This window comes from Ictidomys tridecemlineatus, chromosome 3 (assembly GCF_052094955.1).
Source record: "Ictidomys tridecemlineatus isolate mIctTri1 chromosome 3, mIctTri1.hap1, whole genome shotgun sequence".
Classification (NCBI taxonomy): Eukaryota; Metazoa; Chordata; class Mammalia; order Rodentia; family Sciuridae; genus Ictidomys; species Ictidomys tridecemlineatus.
This window is the reverse complement of record NC_135479.1, coordinates 88,451,309-88,466,490: the sequence shown is the minus strand read 5'-3', so window position 1 is coordinate 88,466,490 and position 15,182 is coordinate 88,451,309. Positions and strand designations below refer to the sequence as shown.

The window sequence follows — 15,182 nt, the reverse complement described above, 5'->3', positions numbered from 1 at the left end:
TCGGGTCCGGTTTTGCCAACGAGGGACTTGGGTGGCCACAGCAAGTCATCTAACCTCACTGGTCTCAGTTTTCTCATTTGTAAACTGAAGCAGTTGAACTGGCTGACCTCGAAGGCCCCTGCAGTCCAAAACTGGACCAACTGTATATAATTTCTGCCATTAAAACATTCATCATGGGGGAAAGTAGGAGGAAAAATATCCCCTTTCTGTTTCTCTTCCTGAACTTTTCTTTTTCCTAAACTACTTCTAAATGTGTCTCGCACATCACAAAGTTAACTTTACTATAATTTAACTTTATTGTAGAATTTCACTACAGAATTCAATTTAAAGAGAAGCTGATTCCAAGGGAAGAGCAGGATGCAAAAGCACTTGCTTTCTTCCTGACTCCTACACAGGGTTCATTTTGCCTCCTGCCCTGAAATTGTGCTTAGGGTTCAAAAGGTTCTCTAGGAAATTTGTGCAGCACAGCTTTAGCCTCCTACAAGTGTATCCAGTATGGCAGCCCCAAAGTGAAATATATATCGATAGAAGCCATAAAATGTGACAGGATAAACAAAGGATGAAGTATGAGAACTTCTTTTAATAGTACCAAATGAAGATTTTTTTTAAAAAAAAAAAGCTGTAATGTTGAAAGGTAAAGGGGAGGGGATTCTGTAAAGTCAGTACTTTGAAATGCAGCTGAAACTGGAAAAGTTTGACAGTGAAAATCCGCTGAAAACTGACATTTCTCATGCCGCATCCAGAGGCCCCCATGCTCCAGGAAAGACACCAAACCCAGAAAGCACGAATGCAGTTTCATTCTAGCCCTATTGATCCTATGCACCAAAAGGCCAAAGACACATAAATCAAGTCACAGAATTCAAACGAAAAAGACTGATCCAGAAAATCTCGCGAACAGCCACCGAAAGTTTAAAACAGAAGACTGAATCAAATGTCTTACTTTATGCAGAGATGCATAGTAACGCACGTCTCATGCATATTGTTTAAATAGTGCAAATACACGGTGTAACACCTGCGGGCACTTCTTGCTGCCCCAAGTGGGCAGAGCGCGTCCGGAGATCCGCTGGCGCCGCACCGCACGGCGGGGAGAGCCTGGCTGGCGAGGATCTCTGACTGCCCCCCGAGGAAGTCAAGCTTTGCTTTTCTTCGGTCGGTCCTGCCTGCCTTTAGGGCCCCGACTCCCGCATTCCCACGCCTGGTACCTGCTGCGACCGTACTGCAGCTCCGGCTGGGGATCCCCGCGCCCCGCAGGTCGACTCTGCAGCTACCTCTGCGCGCCCGCCCCGCTGCTGCGCTCGCCCCCACCGCGCATGCGCGGCCGGCTACCCCGGCTCGCAAACTCGGAATCCACTCGCCGGGTTTTGGCTGCAGCTTTCAGGGAGGGGACCTCCAGCTAAGAACCTGGTTCTGCAGGAGGATGAAAGAAGCTGCAGGTGCGGGGAGGGGGAAGGAGCGAGGAGGAGGTGGGTGGGACGTGTCATCCCTGGAGACCCTCCCCTACCTTCACCAACCCCAAAGATGACCCTCTACCCCCTCTTAAACTCAAGTATGCATTGGCATCACCTGGAGGGCTTGTTAAACTAGACCCAGAGTTTCAGGGGGGTCTGGAGAGATACTTGGTATTCTAGAATGTTCTCTGGGGAAACTGCTGCTACTAGTCTGGGTACCACATGTTGAAAGCCATAGGTCAAAGGAAAAGCTATTTGTTATGAAAGAAAAAGTTTTCTTTCCTTTTGAGATTTCACATAACACTTCCTTGTCATATACCAGCCACACCTGTTTGAAGTAAATAAATAAATACCTAAAGACTGTCATCAAACAAAGGTGGGATATTTCTTCTAGCACGTGAGTCAGGTGAATGGAATGCAGTTTCAAGAGTTCTCACCTATGTTGCCTGCACCATAATCCCTAGCTCCAGGGTCCCTTAGTGCAGTCCAGGGAACAGAGCTGCTCCCTATCTTGTTGCCCCTCCCCCCTTTTTTCTAAATATTTATTTTTTAGTTTGAGGTGTTTTATTTTTATGTGGTGCTGATTTCGATCCTCAGCACCCTGCGCATGCCAGGCGAGGGTGGCATGCTACAGCTTGAGCCACATCCCCAACCCATCTTGTTGCCCCTTTAACTCAGAGTCCTGCTTGCCCCCTTTGCACCCAGCACTGTGGGTGATACAGAAGGGGCACCCAAGAAACCCTGACATGGTCGTAACAGGGCTGGAGAAGAAAGGAGGAGGTTGAAATTATTTTAAGAACCCAAAAGAATGGGATGAGGAATTAATTTGGAAGTAGGTGAGCCTCAACTTAGAGAAACATGAAAATTTAGTATTTTTATCTGAGCCCGGATACACAGACGGGTTGAGAATGCAAGGTCTCACAAAACATTTCTTAAAAAGTGCAACACAGATATCCCTAGGGTTATCCAAAAGAAATTGAAATATATGCCCAAAGTCTTTGTTCATAGGCAGTTTTTTTTTTCCACAGTAGCCCCAGTCAAGAAGGAACTCAACTGTCCATCAACAAGTGAATGAAAAAACAAATTGTGGTAAACCTATACAGTGGAGTATGTTACTCAGCATTGAAAAAGAAGTAACTACTCACACAGGCTTCAACATGGACAAATCTCAAAATCATTTGCTGAGTTGAAAAAGCCAGAGATAAATACATACTTATGATTCTATTTGTATGAAGTGTAACCTATAATGACAAAAATAAGTGATTACCTAGAGCCAGGATGGAGGAAAGGATGCACATTGGTAGGGGGGCTTTGTGGGTGTGGTGGCACATGCATTTAATACCATCCACTCAGGAGACTGAGGTAGGAGGATCACAAGTTCAAGGCCAGACTCAGCAATTTAGCAAGAACTTGTCTCAAAATAAAAAATAAAAAGGGCAGGTGAGGTGGCTCAGTAGCTGAGCATCCCTCTGTTCAACCTTCAGAACCCCCAAAAACCTTTTCAGGTAATGGAAGTTTTCTCTTCATTAATCATAGTGATGCTTTCACTACATACAGAACTGTCAAAGCTAAATTGTAGACTTTAAATACATGGAGTTTGTTTTACATAAAGTATTCCTCAATAAAGTTGGAAAGAAAAAAAATCAAATATCTTAGGATCTTCATATTTAGTGGAAATATTGACCAAGATAAGTTCATGAGAAAATGCAAACTAAACAAGTGTGACCTGATTGTGAAGGAAGCAAAATAAAGCTGCCCTCCAGAGATAGCTAAAAGTAATCAATATAAAATGTCTGAGGCAGCCATCGAAAAAGTAACCAACCCAAAGATAGGGCTTGTAATATGCGAATGATAAAACTAGAGTGTTTATCAAAAGTATCTTCCAAATCTGAATAGTAAATAGAGTATATCATTGGAAATGCACAAGCAGTACGTTCTTTTTTTTAATATTTATTTTTATGTGGTGCTGAGGATCGAACCCAGGGCCTCAAGCATGCAAGGCAAGTGCTCTACCACTGAACTATAACCCCAGCCCCAATAACCAGTACATTATTTAAAAAAGAAAATTGTTCTCTGCTCGGCTGATTGTATTACCATCAATAAGGAGCAGGGTTTTCAAATTGTGTTCATAGGAGCCATAGGTTTCTGGAAGATAAAAAAACAGACAAGGTTCTGGGGCAGGGACCTCAGGCCAGCCAACGCAACTTATTTACATATTACAAGATCTTATTTGATAAAAGTGTTCTACTGATAATTCGAAGAGTAATCATTTGAAAATACTTGAAGTAATAGCACCAGGTAGGAAGAATTCACACAGAGGAGATGCAGTCTTGGTGGGCACAAGTACACTGTAGTCATGGTAATAATCCTAGGTTCCAGTCTTTCTAGCTTAGTCCCAATTTTAAGTATTTGTTATGACATGAATCAGATCTAATGATGCATTCCAATTGTTGATAAAAAAATACCAATAACAACAATAGCTAAGAGTTCTTGACTTACTGGGTACCTCTCATCATTTTAAGCACTTGTGTTTTCTCCTTGAAGATCCATGGCAACCCTATGAAATTAGCCTCATTTTATATGTGAGAAAACCAAGATATAAAATGTTAATTACTTTTCTCTCAATACAACTCAATAAAGACTAAAGAAATAAAAACTAAAGACAACTAAATAAAAATGTCTCTTATATTAAGACAATCTTTGCTGATTCCATTCTTCTTCCCAAAGATCCATCTGGATTATTAATTTATTTTTATGGGCTCATTCTTAGAGCAGACTCCACTGATCACCACCATCATCATCTTCACCATTAACACTGAGGTTTATTCTGTTTCCTATGTACTTACTTCTGTGCCCAGAAGTTCACCTACTTTATTTCATTTAATGTTCACAAGGACTAAAGTAGAGCTTCAGAAATATTATGTAACAAAGACAGTGAATGATGGACCAGGATTCTGACTCAAGTTCAACTCTCCAGCGTGCTTTTTACCATAATACTAGTCCCTACAAAATTACATCTCTTACTGTAAAGGGGAAATATAGACATTCTGGATTACAAGTGAGTCTCTGTGAATGTGTCTAGTGTTAGAAACCAGAGAATTACAGTTTCTAAAATGAGTTGTAACCATAACACCCAACTGCCACCCGGCCTTGATCCAAACTCTGGAATCTGCTGCTACCCACAAGTGTTAATTTCATGTCCCATTTCAGGAAACATGGATGCATTTTTAATGACACAAGCAAGTACCATGAAAATATTTAGTTTATTTGGTCATTTTTCCAGAAAGAAGAAAGTAGAGAAAAAATTTTTTAAAAAGTGGAAAAGAGTAAAATTCAGTATGCATTTCAACTTTGACTTTATGATAACTTTTTTTTCAAGATATCACTTAAAGAATAATTGAAAAATAGAACATAAAAAATACAAAAATATCTCTCTCTCTCTCTCTCTCTCTCTCACACACACACACACACACACACACACACACACACACACACAAACACTATTTAAGATTTTGGATCAGAATAGATAACCAAGTACACATAACTACACTCAACCTACTATTTAAAATCTCAGAAAATGTTAAGAAATACTCTTTTAAAAAGTAAAAAACAAGCCGGGCATGGTGGCACATGTCTGTAATTCCAGCGACTCAGGAGGCTGAGGTAGGAGGATCGTGAGTTCAAAGGCAGCCTCAGCAACTTACTGAGGTACTTGCAACTCAGTGAGACCCTGAATAAATCTTATTTAAATAAAATTTTATCTAAATAAAATATTTTTAAAAGGGGGGGGGAGGTTAGGGATGTGGCTCAGTGGTTAAGCACCCCTGAGTTCAATTCCCAGTACAAAAAAAAAAAAAGTAAAAAACAAAAAAAAAACTAGAAAAACATGAAAAATTTCTGTCAACAAACCAGAAATATTGAGAAAAGATAGACTGCAGAAAGATTACATCTGAGAAAAGCAAAATTGGGGTGCTGGGAGGTGGAGCTCTGGGGCAGAGCATGTGTGAGGTCCTGGGTTCAACCTCCAGCACCCCCAAAAGAAAGAAGAAAAATTCAGCTCAAATCCTGTGGAGGCCACAGTTAAGACAAAGTTGGTGGAAGTCCACAAGAGTTCACAGTTAAGAGATCAAGAGATGGGAAGGAGGTCACTGAAACAGTGGCCAAGGAGAGAAACCGGGAAAGGTCGAGATCATGGAGGCTAGTCCACTCCATTCTCCTCCCAGTACTTCTACACAGCAGCCCAGGGAGCTGAGATGGCCAGTCTCCCTCACCTGGAAGACACTGTCAACAGGCGCTTGCCTCTGCAGGGCGGCTCCTTGCCCAAAGCTGGCCGAGGCTGGCCACAGTAAATCAAAGGAAAAGTGAATAGAGATGCTAAAATGCAAAATGTAACAGATAGATAACTAACTCATTTTTACACATTTGGGGAAAACAAAAAATCATTAAAGGGGCACCATTTCTACAACTGATATTAGAGAAAACAGAGCAATTGAAAATATTGGAAAATTGTAGTTAATATCATTAGAGAAACATGAGATGTCTGTGTACAAAAAATTAACCACATACTTGGGAATTAAAATTTGGAGTGACTACAATTAAAAAAAAAACACTAAACTAAATGGATGGTTTGGGTTTCAGAGTAGACACAGAATAGCAAGTGAAAAATTGAGCTTAACAATGTTCCTAGAGTGACGTCAGGCTAATAGAGGCAGGAAAAAAAAATGGCTTTAGAGCCCCAAAGGAGGAACTGGTACAGCTTATCACCTTCCCCATTCTCCCTCTACACCTTGCCCGTTCATGTTTGGAAAAAATTAAACCATGGACAACATTACCTGAAATAGATGGCAAATTTTCAAATGAGCCGTGGGGTGTAGCAGGGACTACAGATTGTTCCCCAGAATCTTTTCATCTGTGATACATTTCATAGATGAAAATGATGGACTAGTAACATATTAACAGAAAACACCCATGCACTGCCCCACTCTCTCCTTGGATGCCTTCCAGGGAAGCCAAAACCGGTTATTTTCCAAATCACTTGCAGCTAGGTCTCCAAATACAACTTAATTTCCACCAGGTCATTTAACATTTTGATTCAAATTTGAATTTTATGGAGACAGACGCAAGGCATTGTACTACTTTTGCAGATTCCCAATTCTGCAGTTTCTTGATCCTTTCGGGGTTGGCAACTGCCTTGACAGGTAATTAGGGGGATTCTTGAATATTCACTATTAAGTATCAGATCCCAAGCATTTTGTGTGTTGTCTTCGCCTCTTAACAAGCCCCTACCAAAAGGGGCTTCAATCTCATAGGCGCTGTCCATATTGGAAACAAGTTTTCTTATTCAAAAATTATCTCTAGATAAATGTGGAAATGAATACTAGAAAACGGAAAAACAAAAATCTTAGCAACAAGTCCAGAGAAGGCCAGGAGTGGTGGTGCATGGCTCAAATCCCAGCTTCATGGGAGGCTGAGGGAGGAGGATAACAAATTTAAGGCCAGCCTGGCAACTTAATGACACCCTGTCTCAAAATAAAGAAAATAAATAAATAAAAAGTCCTTATGGTAGAGTGCTTGCCTCTTGCCTAGCGTGTGTTAGGCCCTGGGTTTAATTCCCAGTGACACCAAAAAAAAAAAAAAAAAAAAAAGAAAGAAAGAAAAGGAAAAAAAATACAGAGAACATTTTTAGCCTTTGTGGTTAAGCTTTCTAAACAAGACCCAAACCCAAACCCAAACCCCAGAAACTATACAGGAAAATATGGACAAACTTGATATAATAAAAATTAAAATTCCTGCCAAATAACAGACTAAGAAAAATATTCTCAGAATGTAATCAGAAAATGGCCAATACTCATAATATATTAAAATATTCTTAAACAACATTTAAAAAGACAACACCAAATTAAAACCAATGAAGTTCTAAACATGTAATTTTAAAGAAAAAGAAATCCAAAGGATCAATAGACAAATGGGTAGATGCTTGAACTTGCTGGGAATAGAGAAATGCATGTCAATATGTGTAAGTGCTCTAACACAAACCAATCAAAGCAGAATCCAGAAGTGTCAAGATTAAAAAGCTTCCCCCACACAGAGTTTCAATGTGCAATGTGTAGCAAGGTTAAGAACCATTGCTCTAAAATGCTCAAAGTTTGGACTGTGGACCAGCAGCATCAGCATTACTTAGGAGCAGGTTTTTTAAAAATGCAAATTTCTAAGTTTCTTTTCAGATCTGTTGAATCAGAAACTCTGGGAATGGTTTTCAGGAATCCATTTGAAGGAGCCCTCCACTTCATCTAGATGCATGCTCCAGTTTGAAAACTCTAAAACCTTTCTTTTGGTGCTTTATTTCCTTGCAGAGTTACTTAAGGAAGATAATATCAGATGAAAAAGTATTTTAAGAAAAGTAAAACTAATAATTGCAAATGCAAACAATCTTTACTATTCTGATACATATTATATGATCTTAAGGTCCTAGTGGAGACCTCAGTAATACAAATGAGAGTAATTCATTACAAAGATAGAAATCTCCCAGGTACATGGGGAGTACTTCATGTTCTTATTTCTGAATTATCTCCAAGTCCTAGTTCTATAGCTAAGTCATAGTAGACGTGAAACTACCACAAGGATAGCAAGACAAATAGCTTACTTTTAAATTTCTTCAATGTTGTGTTACTTTATAAGAACTTTTGTTTTGTTTTTATTCCATTTGGTAATGGGTTTTTGTAGTGTTTCTACTAAATGGGATAAATGTATTAGTGCCATTTATTTGGCTTTATTAGATTTCAGAATGTGGGCTTGTAGTTCTATTGTCCATTATTTGAGGTTTTGGACACAATTCCTATATTTTATTTATTTATTTTTATGTGGTGCTGAGGGTTGAACTCAGGGTCTCACATGTGCTAGGCAAGCACTGTACTGCTGAGCCACAACCCCAGCCCCATTATTTGAGTTTTTAACCAATGCAAATCAAAGACATGTGTCTGCCCCCTTTTAACCTTAGTCTATGTCTGGCTATACTCAATACACAACTAAGCAATTGAAGAAAGGGAATGGTATAATCATACTCAAGTTTCAAAAAAGCTGCACTGACTGATTTGTAGAACATCACCAAACACCAAACAACACCAGCACCACATAGGAGCTTGTTAGAAACACAAATTATGGAGTGTGTGTTTGTGTGTATGCCAAGCTTTCTATTGAAGTCCACTTCAAGCATAGAAAGGAATTCGTATAAAACTGTTTTTATTTTATAGTATTTCTTTAAGATTTCTACTTTAATGTATTATTTGTGATGTGCACTATACAGGAAAATCCTGAAATAATGCCACAAATGTGGGAAAACAGAAACAATGTATTCTGATAAAACTTGCACAGAATTTAGGCAACCTGTTCTGAGATGCAAGTCAATTTCCAATTCAATGTGTTGCAGCGCCATCTGGTGGTCATTTTCCACAGTAACAGTAGTTTAATAATTAATGGTGACAATTCTATACAGGCTTACTGGAATCTCCAGGACATTAGTTGGCGCCCTTTTGTCAACTGGACCTGGGACCCCAAACGTAGGAAGTATCAGGAATACTGAGCCACATCCACACATCAAACTCTCTTCTTCCTGCTTCACTCACTGTCTCTCCCACACTCCATCTCCCTAAATGATAAAAGAGGGGAGATGGGAACACATAAACCAACTGAGAGTTGTATTATGTCCAAATTTACCTCTGTACACTAGATCACATTAGAATACAATACAAAACATATATATTATTGCTAAGAGCCATAGCCAAGCAGTATGATGCATGGCATTTTTGGTTGAAAGATGATGCCAGCAAGCCATTGAGATGATATGATTATGTTAAGATCTGCATTCTTATGGATATTAGATTCCTGCTGTCCACCTTGGCCTGCTACGGGACTACTGGAGAGTTCCCATTGGTTGGGGAAGTGTGGTAGGAGGGAATTCCGGAGGAGGGACTTCCTGTTGGGGTGCGGGAGAACGCAGCGTGGATCACCAATCTTCCCGGGAGCATACGGGGCATTGGCGCCAGTTTCAAAAATAAAGTTTGTTCCTGCTCGAGTGGCTCATGATTTTGTGCCCAGCCAGACTGTGGCAATTGGTGGCCCATACAGGGACGCCTGAAGCTTGGAGGTGAGTAAAATTGCTCGCCCCTGAGGGAAGGCGAGAGAATGGGTGACCATTTCAAAAAACAATGTGTTCTTGTTTTGATTTATTTTGTTTTGTTTCAAGCTGCCTATCCCTAGACTTTTCTCAGGCAAACTGGGAAAAATGGTTGGCTTAAGGTTTGAAGTTGTTCAGCCCTGAGAAAGAGAAAATTGATACAACGATTTTTTGTTCCATTTTTGTTTCATTCTGTTTTGGTTTTGTTTAATGTTATCTTATTGGGTTGTGTTACCTTTATAGTAGATTAGAAATTAGTAAAATACAAACAGAAAGACTGTTAAGTAAATTGTTAGAGGTCCAGACTATGGTAGAAAACATGTTAGGTCAAGCAAAAGAGAAGGTCTCTCAAGCTAGTCAGAGGAAAATTTAAAGGAAGAAAGCTTAAAGGACAAACAACCATCTGGGGGGAGCTACAACAGGAGGCTGCTACTAACTCCGTTCTGTCACCAGAGGGCATAATTCAACCAACAGCTCCATCTACAGCTGAGTGGCCCTCAACTCCCGTAGTTGATGGACAGAATCCTGAGGCAGGACCCCAAAGATTAGCATGCCCTGTACTTGAGCAGGCAGGAGGGCAACGAATTCACGTGCTTTAGATTTCAAAACAGTGAAGCAATTAAAGGAGGCTGTAACAACCTATGGTCCGCAAGCACCCTTCACTGTGAGCATGGTCGAATCCATTACCAACTTGGACATGACGCCAGCAGATTGGGCTAACATGTGTTGATCTGTGCTAAATGGAGGACAATATTTGTTATGGAAGGCTGCCAATGAGGAATTTTGCATGGAGACAGCTAGGCAAAATGCAGCAGCTGGTTACCCTCAAAGAAATCTAGATATGTTGTTAGGAAAAGGACCTTATGAGGATCAACGGCAACAAATTGAATATGATCCTGGCATATACGCACAAATTGCTGTAAATGCGGTTAGGGCATGGAAAACTTTACAGGGGCATGGAGATTTACAAGGACAATTATCTAAGGTAATACAAGGAACTTATGAACCTTATGCTGAATTTGTAGATAGGCTTATTCAAATAGCTTCCAGAATTTTGGGGGATACATAACAAGCAATGCCATTTATAAAACAACTGGCTTATGACCAAGCAAATCGTTGCTGCAGAGAGGTCATTAGACCATGGAGACATGAAGATTTAAACACATATATTAAATTACGTAGAGATATTAATGAACAAGGGCAAGTCTTGGCAGCAGTAAAACAGGCTTTAGATGCTAGGCCAAAAACATGCTACAATTGTGAACAAACAGGACATTTTAAAAGGAGTTGCCCCATAGGATGAGGGTTTAACAAAACTAGGTATCAAAGGAATAGAATACCGGGTATTTGCCCACGATGCCATAGAGGGAGACATTGGACTAATGAATGCCATTCTCAAACCACCATAGAGGGTATTCCATTATCCAAAAAAGGACAAGGACCAAGTGTTTACCCACGATATTGTGGAGAAAGGCATCAGGCTCCATTGCCAAAAAAACGGACTGGGGGGGCCCAATGCTCCAGGGCCCACAACCACAAATATACAGAGCATTGGAGGAACCCAGCAACACCATCAGGGTAATGCCCAGGACACATTATCTATTAAATCCCTCATCAGACAAACTAGAGGGAGCACAGGGTTGGACATCTGCGCCTCCACCAGAGCAGTACTAACTCCAGAGATAGGAGTTCAAATCATTCCCACAGGAGTAAAAGGACCTCTTCCCCAAGGAACAGTAGGTTTATTATTGGGACACAGTTCTTCTACACTAAAAGGACTTATGATAAGTTCTGGGGTAATTGATCCCGATTATGAAGGTGAAATAAAAATTATAGCTAGTTCTCCAAGAGGTATATCAGTAATTTCACCAGGAGATAGAATAGCACAGTTATTAATAATACCTAGCCTGCATGATAAATTTTCTAGTCATTCTGTAGAAAGAGGTTCCAGGGGATTAGGCTCCACAGGTGTGGATTGGGCTATGCTGTCTTTAAATTTAGATTCTCACCCAATGCTAAAACTAAATATTCAAGGACATGAATTTAATGGGCTACTGGACACAGGAGCTGACCTTAGCATCATATCTCGTTAAGAATGGCCAAAACATTGGCCATTACAACAAGCCACTCAAATGCTTTGAGGCCTAGGAGTGGCGACTAATCCCCATAGAAGTGCAATGGTATTAAATTGGAAGGATCCTGAAGGATTTGAAAAAACTATATAGCCCCATGTATTGGATCATCTTCCTATAAATTTATGGGGACGAGATGTCCTAGATCAATTAGATTTGACATTAACAAATAACATCAATCCTAACATGCCCACTACTAGACAAGGCTTTAGGAAAGAAAAAGGATTAAGAGAACAAGAACAAGGTATGACAGCACCAATTCAAATAGATCAAGGAATAAATAGACATGGATTGGGTTTTCAGAAAGGGCCACTGAGACAATCAAAATTACTTGGAAATCAGAAAGACCAGTGTGGGTTCCTCAGTGGCCCCTGATGAAAGAAAAGATACAAGCAGCCCATGACCTGGTCAAACAACAATTAGTGGAGGGACATATACAACCTTCTGTATCTCCCCATAATACTCCCTTTTTTTTCATTAAAAAGAAATCTGGTAAATGGAGATTATTGCAAGATTTAAGAGCCATTAATAATGAGATGGTTATTATGGGACCTGCTCAATCAGGGATTCCCCAATAGTCTGCTTTACCAAAAACCTGGTATATTTTAGCTATAGATATTAAAGATTTTTTTTTTCAATTCCAATTCATCCTGAGGATAGTCCACATTTTGCATTTACTATCCCTGCACTAAATCATGAAGGTCCTGATCAGAGATATGAATGGAAAGTACTCCCTCAAGGGATGGCTAATAGTCCAACTACGTGTCAAATTTATGTTAACAAAGCAATCCAGCCACTTAGAAATCAAAATCCTGAACTACAAATATTTCAGTATATGGATGATGTGTTATTGTCACATAAAGATAAAAACACATTTCTAGAATGTTATGCCACCCTTACAAATTTATTAAAAAATTATAATCTAGAGATAGCAGTAGATAAAGTACAATTAAATCTTCCAGTTAATTATTTAGGAGTTCTATTATCCTCAACCATGGTCCGTCCACCAAAAATTCAAATACGAGTAGATCAATTCAAATCACTTAATGACTTTCAAAAGTTATTGGGAGACATAAATTGGATAAGGCCTTATCTAGGCATACCAACAGGATAGCTAGGACCTTTATTTGATATCCTAAAAGGTCCATCAGATCCAAATTCACCCCGCATGTTAACGCCTGAAGCAAGAAAGGCATTAAAAATCATTGAAACATATATGGAAAGTAGGCATTTGGATAGAATTGATATAAGTTTCCCTTTATTATTTATTGTACTACCAACAAAAATATTCCTACAGGAGTATTTTGGCAAGAAGGTCCATTATTGTGGATACATTTATCTTATTCTCCTAACACTATTCTTACTAGGTATCCTGAGGCTGTTGAACAATTAATACTCAAAGGAATAAGAGCAGCAAAGGGAGTATTTGGGATTTCTCCCAATAAAATTATTACTCCATATACTATGGATCAAATTGATGAGTTAGCTAATGAGTTAAATACTTGGGCAATAATCATGTGCAAATCTAATGTTTCATTTGATAATCACTTGCCATCTAATCCTTTGTTGTCTTTTTGGTCTAAGCATCCTGTAGTTTTTCCAAAAATGACAAGAAAAACCCCTATCATGAATGCTCCAAATATATTCACTGATGGGTCAAATAATGGTATAGCAGCAATAGTTACCCCTGATCAAATTTTGACATTTTTAGTACCCAAACAATCAGCTCAAAAGGTAGAGCTTAATGCAGTATTACAAGCTTTTGTGATGTTTAAAGATTCTGTATTTAATTTATTTTCTGATAGTCAGTATGTAGTTAATGCTATAGTATCCCTTGAAGATGCTGGTAGGATTTCCCCTTCTTCTACTGTTTTCTCTTTGTTTTCCACTATACAAAGTCTAATCTGGGACAGAAAAGATCCATTCTTTATAGGACATATCAGGGCACATACAGGATTGCCTGGAGCCCTTAGTTTGGGCAACGAATTAGCAGATAAATCTACACATGACATACATATTTTCTCTACACTAGAAGAAGCTATAAATTTTCATAAAAGGTTCCATGTCAATGCTAATACTTTACAAACATTTTAAAATAACTAAAGAACAAGCCAAACATATAATAAAACAATGTCAAAATTGTGTGACCTTTTTACCACAAGTTAATCTTGGAGTCAATCCTAGAGGATTGATACCTAACCATATTTGGCAGATGGACGTCACACACTTGCCAGAATTTGGAAAATTACATGTTACAGTTGATACTTCTTCCAGATTTTTGATGGGTTCCCTTCATGCAGGAGAAAAAACTAAAGAAGTTATAGTTCATTGCTTACAAAATTTTGCCACTGTGGGCATTCCAAAACAGTTAAAAACAGATAATGATCCTGGTTATACTTCTACCTCTTTTAAACAATTTTGCTCATCATTTGGCATTACTCACATAACAGGAATTCCATACAATCCACAGGGACAAGGCATAGTTGAAAGAGCTCATCAAACTATTAAAATGTACTTATTAAAACAAAAGGAGGGAATTGGAAAGGGGTATATATCACCCAAAGATAAACTTAAAATAACCCTTTTTACTCTAAACTTTTAAAATTTGGATTCATCAGGGCTTAGTGCTGTGGAAAGACATTTGTATCCAAAAAATGTACATAAGCCTAAGGTACTTTGGAAGGATAATCTAACAAGACAATGGAAAGGCCCTGACTCAGTGATTGTCTGGAGTCGGGGTTCTATTTGTGTGTTTCCACAGGGAGAACAGCAGCCGATTTGGATTCCAGAGAGACTAACCAAAACAATTTCTACAGACCAAAAAGAAGATGATTTGACTCAAATCCTTAACAGCTGATATCCAGAGCTCCAGCTTGGCTATTCTTACATCTGCAACAGTAATTAACCAGGATGCTTTTTTCAATATCTATTTTATTATTGCTTTTTCCCACATTATAAAGTTCTATTTTATTTTTGAGCTCATACAGACCTAGGTTAATGTTTTCCTGATCAGTTTTATTTTTTGACTGTGGAGTTTTTAAACATTGCAATGGAGATTTCACCTGTGTAAAGCTACAAGGCCTTTACTATTGTCTTATGTGTTGTATGTTATGTGTGCACACTTCTGTTTTGTTTTGTATGTCTGTATGTGCTTATGTCCATATATCATATATGAGGAGCGCTCATGAATAAATGGATCCAAAATTTTTTTATTATTATTCATGTGATTTTAATGGTTTAATTTAAATTGGCTAAACAGCTGTTGATGATTGTTTTAATATGTGAACAAATAGGAGGTTAACAGATCTGTTTGTTTACTTTCACCTTTCCTTTTCATTATATTTAATAATTCTGTTCAGGATAATATAAATTGTTCAGAAAATTGTTTTCTTAGTACCTGTTGAAATGTTACATAATTTTTTTTAGCAT

At 38.8% G+C, this 15,182-nt stretch overlaps 1 protein-coding gene across 4 annotated transcripts in view; it reads right to left on the bottom strand.

The window, feature by feature from the left end:
• Pls1 (plastin 1) overlaps positions 1-1,322 on the bottom strand; it is a 117,434-nt gene extending 116,112 nt beyond the window's left edge. For 3 of the 4 annotated variants that reach the window (XM_078043455.1, XM_021728296.3, XM_005328041.5), the window contains exon 1: positions 1,203-1,322. The gene's annotated coding sequence lies outside the window, so the exon portion shown is untranslated. Of the gene's footprint in view, positions 1-940; positions 962-1,202 lie in introns of those variants that run through there. The other variant, XM_078043456.1, reaches the window with a different exon arrangement.
• Between the last annotated feature and the right edge of the window lie 13,860 nt (positions 1,323-15,182).